Source organism: Apteryx rowi, unplaced genomic scaffold (assembly GCF_003343035.1).
Source record: "Apteryx rowi isolate R43461 unplaced genomic scaffold, aptRow1 scaffold_512, whole genome shotgun sequence".
Taxonomy (NCBI): Eukaryota; Metazoa; Chordata; class Aves; order Apterygiformes; family Apterygidae; genus Apteryx; species Apteryx rowi.
This window is the reverse complement of record NW_020450775.1, coordinates 84,951-101,365: the sequence shown is the minus strand read 5'-3', so window position 1 is coordinate 101,365 and position 16,415 is coordinate 84,951. Positions and strand designations below refer to the sequence as shown.

The window sequence follows — 16,415 nt, the reverse complement described above, 5'->3', positions numbered from 1 at the left end:
GTTTTTTTTTTGTGTGTTTTTTTTTTTGTTTGTTTTTGTTTTTTTGTTTTGTTTTTGGTCAATCTGTCCCATTCTGCTCGAGCCCTCATAAAGGAAACATTTGGTTTCTGCAAGCTTTGAACTCTGCCTTGTGGTGGTGTGGGGGGGACAAAACTGCCTAACAAATAAAAGCCTGTAACTGTTGGAGAGCAAAGATGAGAGAATATTGATTCACCTGTGATTCCAGTGTTTGCAGGTGACAGAGTCTGATTTCTAGCATAATTTATTGCTCTTTGCTCTGCAGTGATAGAAGAGAAAGCATTGTTTTTGTGTAGGTCACACTTAAATAGTGGTTTGGGTTTGTTATTTTTCCTTTGAGCTCTTGGAAACTAGATGACAGTTTTAAACTGGTATGTATGTATTTAAAATTCAGAAGACATTCCCTCCAGACTCAGTACCAACGCACAACTAACTTATAGCCAGASAGCTCAAAGTACAAGAATGTTGCCTCACTCAAACATGTGCACATGCATTTAAATATTTTCATAGAAAAAATGTGTACCTTAAAAGAACGTGTGATTCATCATAGTGTTTGTCCTGATTGTTGCTTAGTGTATCCGCGCCCCCCCTCTTTTTTTTTCCAAACAGATCTAGCACTGAGTAGTTGAAATAAACTCTCTAACATATGGAGGGAATACGAAGTTCTAACATGTACAGAGAAGATCACTCTATAATAGGAAGTATTACTGTTACTCATGCAAGAGAAAAAATTACTTTTATTAATGCGGTAGCTTCAGAACATGGCGTTGGAAAAGCTCTGTAATGTAAATGTTATTTAGTGTTCCAAACTACGTTTTAAAATATTTTCATTTAAACTGCTTATTCTTAGAATGGGGGATATTACAAGTACCAGCTCTCAAAATGAAAGATACCTAATTTACCACTGTAGGTCTTGGAGAAGTGTAACTTATAGCTTTGCCTTTCAGTTTTTAATTCTTTATCACAGGGAAGGGCTAATTGCCTTGACACACACTTAGTTACTTTGACATGTTATTGAGATAAAACCCTTATCTGCTTAGTAACTTTTATGGACATCAAGATGCTATCTACTTTTTTGTTGTATTTAAAAAAAAAAAAAAAAGCGCAGTCAGAGGGAAGTGTTAGAAGAATGCTTTTCTTGAATGGAGTTTTCCACAGCAGAATCTTATTGTGAGATTATATTCAGTTCTTTCCATTTCTTTGGTAGACTGGTTACAAATCACTTGTTTCTGAAGATTACTTTGTATTTATCTTTTGAGATTTGGCAGTGAACAGCAGTACTAAGGCATAACTGAGATTTTAGTGCTCCTCTGGCAGTAATTGACATCCTCCCTGTCCAGTCCCTGGCTTAAAATGCAAAAAACAGATAAGAAAGAACAGAAAGGCTTGTTCTAATTTCTTTCCTATTAGAATATTTATTTGGGGGTTTTATATATTAAATATATTTATATAATATATTTATGTATTACATTTATATATAAATATATTAAATATATTTATATAATATATTTATGTATTATATTTATATATAAATATATTAAATATCTCAGATATTTATATATCTGAGACTGTATCTTCTTGCTTGCTTTCTGAGCTGTTCATTACTTAAGTACAATATCATATTCCTTTTTAGTGACATTCTTATCATTTCCTATTCCTGATTAAACTCTACAGTGCTTGTTACTTTTTTTGTCTTGCTTTTCTTAACTGAGCCCAAGGACTTCAGGTTTGCTGTACATGCCATTTTTTGTCGCAACTACTCCACTTAAGTATTTTAAAAGACAGAAGAAAATTGTGGATGTCCATACAAGTCTGTATGCAAGTTGTTATGAAATATGCTGATTCAGTCTTATATGTAAGATCACTGGCTGGAGCAGGAAGCTGAAATTACAGTTTTGTGCTGTAGCACGTTTCATATATGTGGTATCCTAAAGTGTTTTAGGGAGCACAGAATGGTGTAACTAGTGTGCAGTGATACAAACAGTGCATGAAGGAATAAAACTTGGATCCTTTTGGTTGGATCCAGTTGACTTCAGTATTTAAATTGCCTGTAATTTTAGATAAATAACTATACCCCAAAGTACTTCAAGTTTCCTGTGTGGAAATGGTACTTCTCAAAAAAGCTTTCAAAGATACCTTTGTCTCCTTAAATYGACTGTATAAATTTATTCTACCTTAGCATAACTCTTCAAGGTTAAGGATTGTTGGGAATAATAAAACTACATCTTTTGAATTTAAGTATAGTGCACAAGTATGTCTAAATTAGTGTGATCGAAACTGCTGTTATATTTCCTGTAATGCTAACTGAAAAGAACATAGTTAACTGCAGATTAGACACAAGTATGGAACTGAATGGCACTGATTCATAGGCATTAGCAGCAGTATATTTTTATTTGCACAGTATTGACTTTAGTGCCTGCAGATTTGTTTAATCCTTTTTGTCTGATGAGTTGCTGTTGTGGTACTTGATGAAAATGGAAATATAAAAATCAATAATCATCCAAAATAAATGTTGGAGGGGGATTTTTTGCTCCAGTCAGATATACCGGGGGTTAGGTGAATTCAAAAACAAGGACACCCATTAAACTCACCTGCTCGATGTTGAAACTGAGGAATGATTGGTTATTCTTCTGACAGGCAATTTCCTGTTGTAGTTATTAATCTTCTTTCTGTGAAGCAATCACAGCACCCACTCTTACAGAAATAAACATATGATTTTGGACTTTGAGATAGAAGAACAAAGATATTCAAACCTCCTTTTCTTATTTGTTTAACTAATATGACAAGCATCTCTTTAGTCTCTTCTAGGTATCTAGAAAAACCCTTATGCATGTATGTTGTTGGGGCAGGAGAACTGGTTGTTCGATCTTGGTTGATGTATGACCTCATAATCTTTTTTTTTTTTTAATAAAGTTCAGAAACCAAAGTTATGGTTGGTTAAGAATTGTTTTCCTGTTCTTATCTTTCTAATGAAGTGCAATAAAAAGGACTTTAGTTGAGTCTATTTCCACTAACTCATTTGCCAGCTGGCCTGAAGTAGTGCCTGAATATGTGCAGTAAGACTGAAGCCTTTCTGTATTGAACAGTAATACAAACATAGCAGAAAAAAAATATCAAAACCAGTGTAACTTATTTAATGCAATGTGTTTGCATTTAGGTCTAATGTTATTTATTTCAAGAATTCCATAGAAAATGTCTGATTTCTTAAATAGTACAGGTTCCAAATGTATTTTAGATGTCCGCATTCCAATAATTGCAATACTTCTATTGCTTGTTTCTGTGAACGCACATGCCTTTGAAAGACTGAAGGATTCAGAGCCCCTCTTCTATTTCTGGGACCAGAACATTGTTCTATTCCCTGTTARTGGGGGAGTAAGCAAGGATATCTCCTGTGTAGGAGGGAGTCAACAAAAGGTTCGCTTGTGTTGTGGACCCCAATAGCCTCAAAGGACAAGCACGTGCTCTATTATCTAGTATTGCATGCCAGAGAGCTGCTTCAGTTGTTGCAAGTTATGGGAATACACTTTGGTCCTATCTGATTCCTGCGGTGCCAAGATCTGATCTGAGAGAGAAGGGAAGCAGCCATCCTATACTTGTGGACACAGTGGAACCTGTACTGGACAGCTAGGTCCTAAATTAAGACAGGTTAAGATAAAATAGAAACAAAAATATTTATTTGTAACATCCAAAATATAATAAGTCACAAATGTTTATAAAACATGGGTGAGGAAGTGAAAGAAAATCTGTACTTCATCTACTTACACAAGCGTAAGTCTGCTTACTCTGGGATAAAGACTTTCATGGTAGCAGTTGAGGTCTCAGGCTTTGTGAAACCTTCCCCTGGCAAGTTGCCTCTGCTAGAGAGAGCCTAACTGAGGTTCTCTAATAACTCACCTTCAGGCACCCCCTTTTCAAGGTAACCCTTAGGTTCAGATTCCTTGGGATGCCCTTGAATCTCTCTCTTGTATAAGAGCTAACATAGTAGCTTTTATACATGAAATCTTCCTTTTGAAAACTTCTGGGAAGTCATGAGAGATTTACTTTCTCACCCCAAAACTGGTTTTATTCCTTCTTATTCAGAACACAGTTGGCCATTGTTCTTAATTAACATGATGCTTATTTTACTCCCTCAGATATGGAAACTTGTTTGCTTGTTTGTTTTTGTTTTGTTTTCCTAAATCAGGAATTATCTCCTATGAACAACACCTTGCTTCAGTGAGTAACAGAACTTTCTCTCTTCCCTCCAATAAATCATTAGCCCAGCTTTCACTGGACCTTATATTCAGTATCACTCTGTATGTTAAAAATGCAAATAAGACAAAYGTCTAAGTAGGATAAATGTTCCTAGTTCATAACTGGCTGCTGAGTGGTACCAGGCACAATGATAATTAACTCATGGAGAGTGATAGCTGGTTGAGGGTGGACAGAATCTGAAGACCGTTGTAAAAAAAACTGCTCTGAGTTAGGCTGAACGTTGCTGAAAAGGTAATTCTCTCTTGTGCGGTGTCAGCCTTTTTAACAGGATGATAGTGTTGATTCATGTTAAATTTGTTGATCTCTTATGACTATCAGATCCTTTCCTGTAGATGGCAGTCTAATAAGCTGCCTTCCTTTTTATTTTTGTGCAGTTGGTAGTTCTTGTATCTTGCAGTTGTCCCTGCCAAATTACATCCTAATTTTGTTCAGATCATATCTCCAGATTAGTCATTGCTACTTTCAATTCTGATATGTGGCATACTGATTGCTCTTCCCAGTTTCATGCTCTCTGTGAATGAAAGACTCATCTCTGTAACTCCATTACCCAATATATTGACTGAGATATCGAAGAGAACAGAATTAAGAACATGTCGCATGGAGCCTCTCTCTGTATATATTTACTTTGGTAGTGACTTAAACTATGCTCTGGGTATGTTTTTCTAACTAGCTCTGTATGTTTGACTGTGTTACTCAAGAACATTGAGTAGCTAGTAAAGCATCATGATGTTAAGATATGGTTAGGTATATATAGATATGCTCTTTATGGTGTAGCTCTGGACTTTTCTCCTTGTAGAGCTGTTTTCTTCCAATCTTCCTGAGGGTTGTTTTTTAAGTACTGTATTGATGCAGCTTTTGTATCTCACTCCTCTGGCTATTAAACAGGACTGGAAGCACTTACGCATGTATCATGTATGTGGTAGCATGTGTTCTGGATAGGTCTGACTTCCATCCCCTGTGGGAGCTTTATGAGCAGCTGTTTTACAAGAAACCAGTTGAAATTATATGCAGAGGAGCAGTGCGCTATCATTTCTTGTCACTTCTGAAAAGAGTATTAGTAGTGAGTGCAGTTAAGTCCTATTAGGGGAGGATGCCTCATGCATTTTATTCTCCCTTCTTATTGAGATATTCATCACAGAAAAACTTAATAGTTGAGGTTGGAAGGGACCTCCGGAGATCATCTAGTGCAACCCCCCTGCTCAAGCAGGGTCACCTACAGCAGGTTGCCCAGGACTATGTCCAGTGGGGTTTGAATATCTCCACGGATGGAGACTCCACAACCTCTCTGGCAACCTGTTCCAGTGTTTGACCAACCTCATAGTGAAGAAATTTTCTTCTTATGTTCAAGTAGTTTCCTGTGTTTCAAATTGTGCCCTTGCCTCTTGTCCTGTCACTGGGCACCACTGAGAAGAGTCTGGCTCCATCTTCTGTACACACCCCCCCCTTTAGATATTTATAAACATGGATCAGGTTCCCCCAAGCTGCCTCTTTTGCAGGCTAGACTGTCCCAGCTCTCTCAGCCTCTGCTTATACATCAGATGCACCAATCCCTTAATCGTCTTTGTGTCCTTTTGCCAGACCTACTGGGGAGCCCAGAATTGGACACAGCACTCCAGATCTGGCCTCACTAGTGCTGAGTAGACGGAAGAGAAGGATCACCTCCCTTGACCTGCTGGCAATGCTCTGTCTAATGCAGCTCAGGAGAGAGAATGCCAAAGAATGTTGGCATCCTTTGCCTGAGGGCGCATTGCTGATTCTTGCTCAACCTGTTGCCTGCCAGGACTCCCAGGTCCTTTTCTGCAAAGCTGTTCTCCAGCTGGTTAGCCCCCAGCCTGTACTGATGCCTGGGGTCCCCAAGACTTTTTATTTTCCTCTGTTGACTTGATGATGTTCCTCTCTGCCCATTTCTCCAGCCTGTCAAGGTCCCCCTGAATGGCAGCGCAACCATCTAGTGTATCAGCCATTCCTCACAGTTCTGTATTGTCGGCAACCTTACTGAGGGTGCATTTGGTCCCATCATCCAGGTCGTTAATGAAGATGTTAAGCAGTATTGGCCGCAGTATTGGCCACGGTATTGACCCCTGGGGTACACCACTAGTGACTGGCGTCCAGGTGGAGTTTGCGCCGCTGATCACAACCCTCTGAGCTGGCAATTTGGCCAGTTTTAAATCCACCTAACTGTCCGCTTATCTGCCCCTACTTACTTCATCAGCTTGTTTGTGTGTTATGGGAGATGGTGTCAAAAGCCTTACTAAAGTCAAGATAAACAACATCCACTGCTCTCCCCTCATTCACTAAGCCAACCATCTCGTTGTAGAAGGCTATCAGGTTGGTTAAGCATGAGTTCCCCTTCATAAATCCATATTGACTACTCCCCTTCAGCTGCTTCTCCTTCATATGTCTGGAAATGGCATCGAGGATTAGTTGCTGCATCACCTTCCCAGGGATCGAGGTGAGGCTGACCTGCCTGTAATTCCCCAGATCCTCCTCCTTGCCCTTCTTGAAGATAAGCTTAGCATTTGCTTTCTTCCAGTCCTCAGGAACCTCTCATGATCACTATGAGCTTTCAAAGGTAATCGACAGTGACTTTGCAATGATATTAGCCAGCTCCCTCAGCACTAGTAGGTCCCTCCCATCAGGACCCATGGACTTGTTTATGTCCAGTTTGTTTAAGCGTTCCTTAAACTGATCCTCCTCCACTGAGGTTAAGTCTTCCTTGCTCTAGACTTCCACTCTGGTCTCAGGGACTCGGATTACTGAAGCCAGTCTTATCATTAAAGACTGCAACAAAGAAGGCTTTCAATATCTTTGCCTTTTTTTGTGTCCTTTGTCACCAGGRCCCCTGCCCCATTCAGCAGCGGACCCACATTTTGCCTAGCCTTCCTTTTGCTGCCTCTTACTAGCAGAAGCCTTTCTTGCTCCCCTTAAACTTGCTAGTTTAAACTACAGATGGGCTAAAGCCCATCACTAACCCCATCCCTGCATGCTTGGTCAGTGTCACTGTATTCTTCTCAGGTTGCCTGTCCCTGCTTCCACCTCTTGTACACTTGCTTTTTATGTTACAGTTTAGTCAGGAGCTCCTTATTCACACGTGTCAGCCTCCTGCCACATTTTCTTGATTTCTTGCTTGTTGGGATGGACCATTCTTGAGTTTGGAGGAGGTAGTCCTTGAATATCAACCAGCTATCTTGAATCCTTCTCCTCTCTAAGGTGGGGTCTCATGGGATTCTTCCAAGCAGATTCCTGAACAGGCCAAAGTCTGCTCTCCTGAAGGCCAGGATCTTGCTTTTTGCCTTGCTCCATCCTCACAGGATTCCAAACTCCACCATTTATAGATGATGTATATGTTATGATGGTACTCTCCACTTTTCTCTCAGCAAGGCTCTTTTCCTCCACCTGCAAATCTGCTGTGCAAACAAAAGAGGTCTTCCTGTCAAGTAACAGGTTCTTGGCAAATAACACCTTATGCAAACAGCCTTGACTGCTGGGAATAATTATTTTAAATACTGCTGAAGTGAGAATGTTGTAAAAATAAAGAAAATAAAGTTGCATGGCAATTCAATCATAACTCGACCTCGGAAAGTGATTTGTGAAGGTGCATGAGAGGAAATTACACCTTTCCTTTTATAGTAGTGGGCTGGGCAAACCTTTGTTGTCAAAAAGTTATTGATTACTCTTTCTGTGTCTCGTCTTTTTCTGTTTTTCTAGAGTCTCTCTAAAAGGTTTACAGCTTTTGCAGAAGCCTTCTCCTATTTAAGAATTTGCTACTTATCATTTGAGAGTTGAAAAGTGACTTCCAGAAATTTTGTGTGGTTTTTATTAGCTTTAGAGAGACAGAATAAGCTAGAAAATTGAGTTTGTGGCTGAAAACCTGGAATTTGTGAGTTCAATGCCTTTGTTATAGTTTTATGATTACATCAGAGTCCATGTATACTGAGCTGCTTATGAAGCTGTGAACTGATGGATTCCAGGATGTTAAGTTGTTTATTTGTCCCGAGAATGACTTTCATTCTGTATATGACTATACAGTAAGTCATCTCTCATAAAAGCTCCAAATTGTGTCCTAATTCAGTCTGAAATTTGTTCAATGATACAGTATTTCACTGATTCTTGTATGTCTGAAATAGAGTGCTCTTTCCTAGTGCTTCAGTAACTCTTGTCTGCAGAAAATATGTGGGAGCAGGCAGATCAAGAGCTGACTAGCTGAGTGACCATTGTTTTAGTCTTCTGTGGTCTGTTTAAGACTATTTCTGTGCTATAAGCTTGTTGTGCTGTATCTGGGATGATTAAGTGAGTGGATATGATTGTAAATGAAGTGTGAAGGATCTTTTTTATTTCAGATCACTTTTTTTCTGCTCCCTTCTTGCATTCTTTTGCTTGGGTGAGTACAGGAGAGAACTGACACCATAGATGAGGTTAATTGCCTTAGAAGAGCTAACTGAACAGCCAAGCAAAGGTTGTTGAGAGAAACATTCTAAAGCCAGTCAGAATTGGAGGGCAGATTTGGGATGGGGGTGGGGGGGGATGAGGGGGAAGACGTTTCCGAATTTAAGATAGACATTCTGAAAGCTATAGGCCGCCTGAACTTTGAATGCTTGGGGTGAACTTTGGAGGAAGAGATGAAAGCTCCATCTGAGAACTATCATTTTTAGCTTGAGATTTGTTCTTCAGAATGTACTGGTACCATCCTTCCCCATCACTAGGGGAAGATGTATACAACTTCTAAGTGTATCTTTCAGGAGAGACATTCTGACTCTCCTGTTTATTGAAAGTAGACCTGCCACATGCAACATCCTTTTATGGTAATTACTAGATTGTCATTATTGTTCCTCAACACAGGTATGATGCATCTTCCTAGCTCTTCAGAGTTGTCATATTTTAATCTTTCTAAATATAGGTAGTATTAGAAGCGCTAACCGAAGTAGAGAGAAATGTTGGAATAAAGCCTGTGTCCACCAAAAGAGGTGTCTTGGATTTTTGCTCAAAGCAGGTTAACCATACTGTAATTCCAGTTGGACTGGTTACTTAAGTGGATGTTTTTGCTCAAATGAAGTCTGCCTTTGAAATTTAGCATTGAAGTCAAAGGAGGGAGGGTTCTGACTGCTTTGTTAAAAATAGATCCGCATTCCTGATTTGCTTAACCATTTTTTAAAAATCTGACCCATAGTCTGCCTTTCTCGTTGTGTAGAATAGAAAATGCTTATGTGTTACTACTCACTTTGCACTGCACTATTGTTGCACTGTTCACTGGAAGTGTAAAATGCTATATACCTAGGAATTGGTAATGTAAAAATAAGAAACTGTTACTGATATTGCTGAGTTACTACTTATGTGCTAATTTTATTAGAAAAAATAGATAAATATGCTATTGAGATTTCATAACACGTTTAATATGCTTTTGAAGCAGGATTTGTGATTCTTTAATATGGCAGAACAAAAATATAATTCAGGCTTGTGTATTATTTTCATTATAATTCTTGATATTTATTAGTGAAACAAATTCAGGTAAGCACAGTTTTACTACTTCTCATGTCTCTAGTTAATATTGCTGTAGCTCTTTGCGGAGTATCAGAGTTTGCAGTGAGAGAAATTGCATGTGAAAAATTTGTGAATTAAAAGCAACATTATCTGGAACTAATTCATAGTCTGAAACAGCTGCATTGTCAGGTAGTTAATTCCACTGTCAAAAAGTCATAAAAACATAAGAAATGCCAAACTGGGCCAGACCACTGTTCCATCTAGCCCAGTATTCTCACTCCAACATCAGGAAGTGTTATTTAGGGAAGCATGTGAGCCTCGCCTCGCCTCTCTCTTGTACTGGCCAGCTTCTATAGTTGTTGTACGAAGGGTGTTAGAGGGTACAACCCATTCCATTTCCTTTAGTATCTGTTAATGCATCTGTTGACCATCTGTTTGAATAACCCCTTTTTGTCCTTGCTGGTACTGCCTGCCTGCACAATCTCCTGTAACAGCAAGTTCCAGAAGTTCATGACTGCTGTAAAGAACTACTTTTTTTAACCTGTTTTAAACTGATCTCCTGCTTGTTGCGGTGAGTTCCCTCTAGATGCAGTATTGGGGGATTTGGTGAAAAACAATTCTGCATTCATACAGGCAAAATGGACATGGGAATCCTAAACTTTAAACTGGTACTACAGCATGCGGTGCTCTGCTCTTGCTGATTATATTTAGGAGTTAAATTTACCGACCAGTTTGCTGGAGGGACAGCAATGTCACATACATGCAAGTCCTACTGTAAGATCTGTATATCTCTGTGTTACATTCATTTTGCTTTTCTTGTAGCACTGCTTTTTTGAGAGCCAGATAGCCTAAATGTGATAGTGATGATCCATAGAAGATAAAATTATGATTGTAAGCCAAATTGTAGTAGCTTTCACTTAGATACTTACAGTTTGTTTCTTACAGAATTATAAAGACTCTTTGGTTCACTTGGGAACTGTAAATACTCAACTCCTATAATGCCTTTCAAATGACAGGATCCATTTGAGCAAGCAGGAATCACTAATGAGTCAAGTATAATGAGCCAAGAGTAAAAAAATAAAACTTACAAAAGCCTCTTAGGCAGACTGCTGACAAGAACTGCTTGAACCTCAAATGTTGATTTACAGAATTCTAGAATCTCAGTCTGTTTTAAATTAATTGGCATTTGTGTTTCTATTGTATTTCTGCATGACAGGCTGCATAAACTAACAGTACTTAGATTAACAAAATGATTAAGGGTGTTAATTTTACTTACAATACTTTTCATATCAGTAAGGCAAAAGCAAATTGGGAACATATGGTTTGAGTTCGAGGAAGACTAATTTTTGAAGTTGTTTGGGATATTTCCATTTGTTTGCTGAATTTCTGTGTCATAACAATAGGACATTACTGTTTGCTTATTTTGAATGCTGTACCATCAAGGATAAACAGAAATCTTTGATTTCCTCTCAAAGATTGAAGAACATCTTTAAGAAGAAAATCAGACATTGGTGTTTTTCAAGCATCTCTGTTCTGAGTCTTTTGGGGAACAAGCAATTCACATACTGAGTCCTCTGAATACTGGCCTTGAGCTATAAATGAAATAGTTTGAATGAGTAATAGGCATAATAATTGACATTTTTGTGGCCATAAATGTTTGAGACAGAAGAGGAGGAGATCTGACTGGAAAGGTGGAAGGTACTGCTCCAGGGAATAAAACTGCTGCAGAACTTCAGATGAATATGTTCAAATAACTGCCCAAGGCAGGACTACTTAGAAATCAACTTTTGGTTTGAACATGCCCAGCTCCACTCATTCTTCCCAGAGTCTTTGCACTCCCAGAATACCTGTTAAGCCTTCCATTTTTTTCCTTTTTCCACAGTGGAACCGAACAGATTCTACTGTTATGGAGTTCTCCACAGTCCTGGAGGCAGGAATTTCATATATATCTTCTGGAATACAGATATCGCTTGAGTGTTCCCAAGGGCCCTGGTGGCTTTCCTGAGGAAAGCAAAATTGTGCAGTCTCTGATCGAAGCTCAGTCTTCAGGGAAATGACTGCAGGCATTTGTTTTATCTGGCTGCCCATGTCTCCAGTGCTGTAACTGGGGCTTTTCAGCTGAATTGATATTGATCAAGGCTGCAGCAYAGTATCAGTAGCAGAGCTGCTTAGAAGTTGGTTTTTAAGCTAAGCACAATTTTTCTTTCTCCAGTAAGAGCTGATTTTCCTGGACCCTCCAGAGTTGTTTTATTTCARTATGGAAATATCGTTGAGGTGTGTCAGGCCTGTAGTTTCACTTTCTTATGTACTCCTTTTCCCTTAGTAGCTGTCTTCCCAGCTATTCTCTCTCTGAAGCAGTATGGTTGAGCAATATGGACTTTTTGTCCAAAAGTGGAGTTGATGTTTTGTGATGGGAACAATAGTATGGCCTACAGAGAAGACATCTGGAAGCATTCCTAAATATCTTTTACCCTAATTTTTTTCCAGATTTTAAACTTCTTCCAGAAGATTTTTTTTATTATTAAAAAAAAAATACAGCATAGTTTTGACCAGCTGGAATTAATGCTGGTATGTGAAGAATCATCTTCTGAAAGGAGATTTATAAAATTACTCTAAGAACAAGAATCTTCAGATATTTAATGATTCAGTGTATTTTGAATCTAGTATCATTACCAAGTGCCAGCTGTGTTGGTTGTAATAATACCTGAAAATCTGCCCATAGATATTCTCTACTGCCTCTTTTCAGCTGTCTGCATATTATTGCTGTGAACTGCTGTTCAGTTGATGTATTTCAAACAGAAATGGCTGCATGTCATTAACATTATTAAGGTCTCTAATTTTTCGAACATATCATGATTAAAAAATGCAAACTCTTTGGTATGGGGAAGAAGTTTTATGGATACAGAGGTTGTTTTATAGAAAACTGTATTTTGTTTTTCTGAAACCACTGAAACTGTCACTGGCTTCTGCAAGAATAAATCAGTTATTGGAAAGCAATTTTTGCCCCCAACATAGCAATTCTAAAGACACTTTTAGCACCTCTGCAGCTTTCTTTGAGTAGTACCATTGAATTCAACACAGTTATCCAGATGGGTTGCTTGTATCACCCATTATGTATGATGTGACTCTAATGTGGCAAATTGCTTCAAGAGCGTAATGTAGTATAGGATACTAGATAACTGTAGAGTTTGATTGTCTTGAGGAAAAATTGGAGAGAACATACAGATATAGTTGATTATGAAGAATTTTAGACTGGAGATTGGAAGGTTTCCAGTATCAGAGCAATGAGGTTCCTGCACAAGCCTTCCAGTGGGAATAGCATTGTCAAGAAATGTAATTGCATTTAAAGTGAAGCATGATGAATTGTAAAAGGAATGGTCTGCCATGGTTCCTGTTCTAGCAGGGAAATGTGCTTTCTGGCCAGGAGATGCCTTCTAGTTCAGTTTTCCAACTTTATCACTGAGCTGCCGAAAGGCTTCCACTTCACCTCCACTGTGTCTCGCTTGCTCTTTGGAAGCTCTTCAGAGTGATGAGTTTGTCTGTGTATGCCCAGAAAGTCACATTGGCACTGCAGTCTTGTTTGGGCTTCTGTGTAACAATTTAATAATTGTCAGGTGTGATATTGTTTCTCTACCTCTGATGTGTTTTCCAATATCTAAAGTCCATTCTAATTAACTTCTTTTGCAAAGGATTTCTAGTACTTTGTCTGCAGCTGCTTTACTTTCTGCTGTTGCATCTCCTCTTTGAATGACCTCATAGTAAAATCATGTTTTGCTCACTTGTGACCAATATTAAAAATGTTACTGTGCCAGTTTTAAATCAACTTTAAGATTATTTTTAGGAAAGGAAGTTGTGTGCTTGGCTGCTGTTTTTATTTATCTTTTTAGGATTCAGATGGTCTTTAAATCTGACTTGTAGCTAGCTGCACCTGATATTTTAGTGCCAGTGTTCTGTACTACCTGTGTGGGGTGGGCCTCTGTACAAATTTTGTCACAACTACATAAGTGAATAAGGAAAATGATGATAAAAAGAAACTGTGACTGGGAAAGTATACTTTCTCTTCCCTGCAAAGGGCCCCATTTATCAAGGCTTTCTTATAACTAGCTCTGAAAGGGTGTACAATGAGCTGCTTTTGAAAAAAATTAAATTCATTTGCAGGGTTACTCCACAAAGGGCAGGCTGCAGGTAAGTTAGCTGTACAACCCCCAAAAGCATTGATGAAAAAATGTAAGCCTGAAGCTTACATCTATGTAAGTATTTGCACTTACATTTATATAACCCTGAAGCCTGTAAGCTGGGCAGATGTTCCCATTTTTACAGCAGTGACAATGAATATTCTATGAAGGGATGTTTAAGCATAGATGTTTTAGATTATTTATTAAGCTAATGCTGCTAACCTTTAAGCAGCATATGCATATATCTTTCCACAGTATAGGAACAACAGGAGTGCTTCATCTCTCCCATCCTCTTTTCCCTCATGATAAGTAATGGAAACATTGTATTTGAACATCATTGTGTTCATCTCACTTAATGTAGAGTGATTTAGTCTGCATACAAAATTCTGCTTTTTAAGAACCTTGCTAAAGACAATCTGTAAATCTGATGAAGCCCCAAACAATTTTCTTTGGTCTCTTGAATTGGATTTTTTTTCCCTGCAGCATCTGTGAGATTTGAGATTCTATCAGTAATGTGTTTGAAATTGAAACTAGGCACATGAAACAGGTTAGTTGCTGATACTCTGTAAATATTTTAATCAGATTTACCAGTTTGGAAATCATCTGATACTTGTTTTGGGTGAGTGAACTGAGATACTCTTGAACTGACTTCAGTGATATCTCTGTGAGCAAAGAAGGGCTTGCAACAGATGAAATTGAAAAATCAATCAATCACAGTTGAAACTAGAAGTGAAATGACTTGAAATAATTTTTGAGCTTGCATTTGTGATGTTTGGAATTGTTATAGGAGGTCCAGAATATATATATAGTTTTATATATATATATGTATATATATAGTTATAGGTATATATAGTTATTGTCTTTAAACCTTTGACATCGTATACTAATTTCTTTCGAAATATATTTATTCATAAAATTCTTTCGCTAAGGTTGTGCAGTTTGGTCAGCTGTCCCCATTTTCATTTTTGTGGGAACTCTTATTCCTCTTTGAAAGCTAAGGTTTCTTTACTGTCCCTGGCTTTTAAACTTTTCTGATGAGTCCTTGAATATTCCTTGAATAATTTTTGATCGGAAAAACTGAGGTGAATTAGATGTCAGTTCAAATGAGACTGGTCCTCTCTGCCCCTCACAGAGGCTGGATAGACTGCTCCTGACGTTTTTAGAACCATTCATACTAAACTAGTTAAAGAATTTAGCTTTCGTGTTTTAGCTGCCTTGCCACCATTTTGAATTATGGATTCAGGCTTTCCGATTGCCAGATTTCCAACGTTTCACATTTTACATAGTGCAAAATAGTTCTCAGATATTGACGGTAGCATTTGTGCATGGGGAATCTTTCTGGTTTGGTAAGGGGCACTTGTATTTGTAACAAGATACTCGACACTTGTGTTTTATGTTCTGCTATTAATAGAGTATCTCATTTTGATGATGTTTAAATTAATGCTGTAGTTCCATGAAGAGTTGCAAAAGCACCTCTGGAGAATAGTGTTATTGGTAGCATCCTGGCATTCAAAACTCAAGACATGCCAATAATGATAAATATGTGTTGATCCTGAGTCTTCCTGCTGTATTTTGATTGGAGATTCTAACCTTTGGGAGAAAAAGGAGGGAGAGTCCATGAAATCAGTCCTCTGTGAGAGTTTGGTGTAAACGTAGCCCAGGAGAGGGGAGAGAAATGTTGTGTGTGTTTTCTTTGGGGCTCCTGCCTAGCATCACGATGCCTATAGAGAGGCTGAGAGATGATCTGCTGTATCAGTGTACACACAAGTAGAAGGAGGCCTACTGCATGTATGGAAATATCATAACAGCATTTCCCAATCCAGTGTGGGTAAATAGAGGGGAGCCAGCAGAGTTGTTGTCTGGGGKTTTTTTTGTTTGTTTGTTTGTTTGGGGTTTTTTTGGCTGTACCAATAGCAAGGTAGCGCTCGTTTCTCCATGATGGCATGATTTTAAACACACTGTCATAGCATCTGAATCTAAAAGGTTTCCATAAGTTCTTAGGGTTGTTCTAAAGAAGAAACAAAAAAAACCAAATATGTATTATTTCTCTGGGTGGTGACGTATATGTGACAGTACTCTGTCTGTCTTGCCGGTTACCCACACCTTTCTTCTCCCACCACTAACTTTAAACACATTGGACAATTTTAGTTAAACTTAATAGAGAGTAAAAAGTCTCAATGATATTTTTCACACAACATCTGTGAAACAGATGGCTACATAAAGGAGGGCAACCTTGTTAATGCACCTGCTTGAGAAATAGCTATAGCCTGAAAACAACTTTTATAAGATCTTAGAGAATCCATTGAGGAAGACAATCAGTCCGTAGGAAACCAGACTTCACTAGTCCCATGAGCAGGTGGAACTACTTCCTTAAAATTACATGACTCCTTCAAGGGTGATCTATCTTGAATTACTTTGCATTTACCACGGAGTAACCACATTCCCATCAGCAGTTACTATGGAGTAGCTATTACACAGTACTTTTTACTC

The 16,415-nt window shown here is 38.3% G+C and overlaps 1 protein-coding gene across 7 annotated transcripts in view; it reads left to right on the top strand.

Moving 5' to 3' along the window:
- UBE3D (ubiquitin protein ligase E3D) overlaps positions 1–16,415 on the top strand; it is an 85,594-nt gene that overhangs the window by 23,341 nt on the left and 45,838 nt on the right. The window lies entirely within an intron of this gene.